Below are 5430 nucleotides of genomic sequence, written 5' to 3' on the forward strand. Positions count from 1 at the left end.
TGAGGGACGGACGCTTCGAAGTTCTTGATTCAAGCAGGACGCTGGACAACATTGAGCTGATGAACACCGCCTCTACCATCGCGGGGGTAGTACGCCAGCTATGGAGGAAGCATTACCGAAAGTTCAGCATCGAGCACTTCCAGATTATTGACATTGACGTACCGAAACAGCTCGGCAAGTAAGACAATAAGCATTTCATCCCTTCTCAATCATATACCATCATTTTGTAGTTTTTAAATTTTTCTACATGTGCAATCTTTAGTATTTTTAAGACACAGTACTAGTCTTCAATCTGTTTTATCATTTTTATGAGTTTCTAATGGATTATCTAGCTGGTTGCAGAGTGGCGCATAAGTAGTTGCACACTGGCACGTAAGCAGTTGCACAGTGGCACATAATGAGTTGCAGTAGAACACAAGCAGTTGCACAGTAGGACATAAGCAGTTGCACAGTAGAACAGATGCAGTTGCACAGTAGGACATAAGCAGTTGCACAGAGTGCATTACCTTTATTTGGTTTTAATTTTATGTGACAATTTTTTTTGCCCATTTTGCAGTAATGAGTGTGGGTTGTTCGCACTGCTTAACGCCACCGAGTGGAATGGTATCCAACTGCCCAACTACGACCCCAAGGAAGTACTCAACATCAGGAAGAAGCTGGCATATGATTGGGTCACCAGCGTGCACAACACTGCCCCATGGAGGAAGTTGCTGAGATACGACAAGGAGTAGGTCAGTACTATTTTTTCTTTTTTTCTGCTCCATGGAGGAAGTTGCTGGTTTGTACAATTTTATTAAGCAGATTTTATAGTTGTACACTACTAGTAATTGCGTTTGCAACTCAATATCATCACTTTTGTTGATACATTAGGAGCACTAGATATACAATTGTTCAACAACTAAATATTTAACCAGTTGCCAACAAAGGCACAAATAGCAACTTTTTTTAGACAGTGCATGAACTAATTCAAGCAGCATAAATTAGATAAAGAGGAATCATAGATGCTGAATGTGTCCACTTGGTCCCAACATTGATAAAAAAGACATCATTATTTTCCTTTTTTGTTCCAAAGTTACAAATGAGGAAACAGAATCACAGGAGCCTCTGTGGACACACACCAGCAGTGTGCTCTGTAGGTTGGCACTGGCTGCATTCGTTTTTCTTCTTTGGGTGTAGCTCCAGCGCCGATTTGTACCGTCGACTCTTTGCCCTACCCTTTGTAGTAGACCTTGGAGGATCCCTGGGCACAAAATCATCAGAAGCTTGTGCAAGGGATGCAGCCTCCAACAGGGCAGTAGGACCGTCACGATCACCTGTGTAATAATCATATAAAAAGTTTAGTATTTTTGTTGTTGTGCAACCAACACTGATGTTCTGTGCAACCACACAGTACATTTTGTGCAACTAACTGGTTGCTGTGTGCAAGTTAAGTTGAAAAAAACACCTGCAGTAGCACGGCCTGTCATGGTACTTGGATTGTAGTCGCCTATGGGCAGAACATGAAAACAAGTTAGATTTTTAGCTTGATCCTCAAACTAACACAGCGCACGCAACTAGGCAGCATGTTCTGTTCAACTGGGCACTATGATATGTGCAACTAAAGTCACTCACCCTAGTTTTTATTTTGGAGTCGGTGAAGGTACTAACCTGGGTGATGAGCCCCCTGAGTCTTGCCTGTAGGTCCATTGGGAGTAGCACAAAGGGCACTGCTAGTTGGGCCTGGCGGGGGAGGATGTCTTTGAGGGTTGGCATCACCTATAGGCAGAACAGGACAAACAAGTCAGTTGTGTTTATCTTTTTGATACTCGAACTAACACAACGTGCGCAACTAGGTAGCCTGTTCGGTGCAACTGAGCACCATGATGTGTGCAACTGGAGTTACAGACCTAGTTTGATGGGGAGTTGGGGGCAGGTAATTACCTAGACGACGAGCCCCCTGAGTGCTGCCTATAGGGCCATTGGGAGGAGCACGCGGGGGAGGAGGTGGCGGAGGATGCCGTGTACAGCCAGGAGGGGGAGGAGGTCCTTGAGGGTTGACATCACCTATATCCAGAACTGGAAAAATAAGTTAGCTGTGTTATCTTGATGTTTGAACTAACACAGCGTGCGCAACTAGGCAGTATGTTCTGTCCAAGTGGCTACCATGGTGTGTGCAACTGGGCACAATGATGTGTGCAACTGAAGTTACACACCTAGTTAGATCAGGAGTTGGGGCAGGTAATTACCTGGATGATGAGCCCCCTGATTGCTGCTTGGAGGTGGAGGAGGTCCTCGAGGGTTGCCATCATCTGATGGCCCCGTTGCAGCAGTCGGTTTTTTCTTTTTTTTGGACTTGTTCAGGTGGCCGATCTCGGTACGTGCTGCACGCATATGCTTGTATACAATAGCTTGTGCTGGATAAGAACCACTCGCAAACTTTGCTAGTTATCGAAAATCGTATATCATGTTCCTCTCCCTTATCTGCTTCTTTGATTGAGGAGGCATTTCATCGGTTGCTCATAACCAGTCCCTGGCGCACTAGGTACAACAGTAGGTGTCCACTGTCTTAGCAGGTACCTTTCCGGTATGACATCAAAGCTAACATGGGTGAACACCTTGAGGATGTGGCAACAGAGGATGCCGTCCTTGTCCATTTTACAGCACTCACACAAATAGGAACCCTCCTCCACCCTTGCCTGCACCAAGTAGTTTCGAGAACCATATTTCGCAACAAATTCCTGGTTCGGTCTGAGCTCAAACACATCAACACCAACTTGGAATGCATTATAACGTCCAATCAACTCAAACTCTTCTCTGAACTTGCGGTAAAGGTTTCTAGTATATGTTTTGTAAGCTTGCTTCTCTATTGGGAAGTTGGACCACAACTCAATCTCAAGGTGTTCTGTCCTGTAATCATTGCAGCCTTCCTTGGCAGGGATGTGGTTCTGGATTTTTTCATATTGCTTGACGAAGTTCAGCATTGAGTTGTGTGGGTTCACATATCTTTTCAGGACGGCGTTGAACCCCTCACTACGCTGTGTAGACTAGAGGAAGGGGAAGAACCTATGTTTGAAGTAGCACGGCACCCAAGTTGATCTGTATTCGTACAACTTCTCAAAGTGCGTGTGTGTCATAGCCTCATACTTCATCATTAACCCAGCCCAATTCTGCTCAACTCGTATATAGTGAAGCTGAAGTCAACACACTTGTTGAAATCATCAGAGAGTCCTGGATTCCGGCACAGCAGCCAACCAACCTTTTCCTGAGCCTTTTTCATGACGTGCCATCGACAACAGCGGTGCATGGTGGTTGGAAAGATGTTCTGTATTGACTGCCTCATCGCACCATCCTGATCGGTGATGAAGTTGTCAGGAGGTTTGCCATCCATAGCCTCTAGGAATGCTCCAAAGACCCAATCAAAGCTCGATGCCAACTCCTGCCTCACAAACGCGCAACCCAGCATGAAAGATTGGCCATGTCGGTTTATTCCTATGAAGGGCGCGAACAACATATTGTACAAGTTGGTCATGTAGGTGGTGTCAAACGATATGCAATCCTGGTATGCCTCCGCATAAGCTTTTTGAGCTAAGCCGTCCACCCAAAATATGTTGACAACTTTGTCCTCTTCATCATATTTCACCTTATAGAAGAAGTCTGGATCGGTTTTTTGTATATCCTTGAAGTGTGCAATTGTCTCAATCAGATCACCCTCCTTTGTGTCATCTCTACGGAAACTTGTACAAAGATTTGTTATTGCCTTTGGTCCGAACGACACCATCATCTCAGATCCATAGAACTCTGCCATTACATGCATCATTCGTCCTGCATAATACAAAAACAAACAGTATATCCTTTTTTAGTTGCACAAATGGCACATCCAGCTGCACAGTAATAGGACACGTGTTGGCACAGATAATCGCAGGAAATGGACACCTAGCTGCACCTTTTTAAAAACACTTTGCAGTTTTTGCATACAGGACATTGTGTAGTTGCACAGTAAAGACAATCTAGGTGCACAAGAAGCACCAAAAGTGATATACAAAAAGCATGGGAAGTTGGACACCAGTTGCACAGTTAAGCCATTTCAGTTGCACAGTAGTACCATAACAGTTGCACACTGAACTTCCTAGAGGGAAACTTAATTCTTCAAGGGATATAGAAAAACACCACACCTGTAGTCAAGTTGCAGTTATACAAGATGCGCAGAAACTCCTTTTCATCAGGTGAGATTCCTTGGTGGGATCTCAAGTATTTGGACAATAACGGTTTGTTCACAAGCGGATGATTGGGGTCACGAACAAAGTGTGTCACCTCCCATCGCCCATCTATCAGCTTCACCAACATTTTCGCCTAGCATTCAGTCTGCTTTATTGTCTCGCGTTTGCGCTTCTTCTTCTTCTTCTTACTAGTACCAGCCTCCTCTTCAGCAAATATTGGAGGTTCTTCTTCCATCTCCTCATCACTGTTAACAGATTTTGGATCTGGAATAGGGTCCAGGACAGGAGGAGCCTCAGGTCCTCCATCATCAGCTTTGGACTTCTTGAACTTGTTGCAGCAAAACTGTTGTTTTATCAATTCATTGGTGCAGGCTGTCCGTCTAGAGGTGTTCATCTTGATAGAGAAACCCATCCGTAGTGCGTAGCTGTTGTAGTGATCCTTAGCAATTTGAAGGCTGTCAAACCTCATGCCAACATAGGGTTCCATAGGTTGAGAACCAGCCTCATCCTCTCCTTCTTCTACTTGCACAGCTCTGTCAACAGCCCCAACTTCTAGCTCAGTCCTGGTTGGACCAGGAACATTTGCCTTGGTTCCCGTGTCATCAAGAGTATGGCTCTCTGACTGCAAAGACACCACTACAGGGGCACCACAGGCTGATGACTGGCCTGCCACATTGTCATGGCCCGTAGGGTTACCATCACGACTTGCCTGCGTGTAGTAAATAGATCGACCATTTTCTGTCCAATTTCCTTGTTGTATGCTGGGTTGCTGCTGATCCATATCACGAGGAAGCTCATTGAGATCTGGAGGCAACTCATTGAGATCAAGCATTTTTTTCCTTGTTCTTGGATGCTGCGACACACTCCCTGCACATATATAAAAAGAAGAAATTGATGTCATCAGTTGGTAACCACAGAAAAAGAGTGTTTCAAACAACCTAAAAACTTAGTAAATAGGCAGTTGCACACCATTTTGTGATAATCTTAGTTCCAAAAACAACATGACCGTAGCATAATCTTTTATTATAACAGTTATGAAATTTTTTGTTTGCACATATTTGTTATGTTAGTTGCACAGTTTGCAGTAAATAACTGGCAAAAGCATGACTTCTTTTTGCTACAGAGTTTTTCTGACTTTCCCTCTTTTTTGTTTTGTTGTAATGATCTGTAGGTTTCCGTTTCACAAGGAGCTCTTTTCAGATTTTTCTGCACATAATTGGATGCTACATTTGAG

General features: G+C 44.2%; 1 pseudogene; it reads right to left on the reverse strand.

The window, feature by feature from the left end:
- Positions 1-1092: 1092 nt before the first annotated feature.
- Positions 1093-5199, reverse strand: LOC147981697 (uncharacterized; annotated as a pseudogene).
- Positions 5200-5430: the final 231 nt, after the last annotated feature.

This window comes from Triticum urartu, chromosome 3A (assembly GCF_056163025.1).
Source record: "Triticum urartu cultivar PI428250 chromosome 3A, HENAU_Tu73, whole genome shotgun sequence".
In the NCBI taxonomy this organism is placed as follows: Eukaryota; Viridiplantae; Streptophyta; class Magnoliopsida; order Poales; family Poaceae; genus Triticum; species Triticum urartu.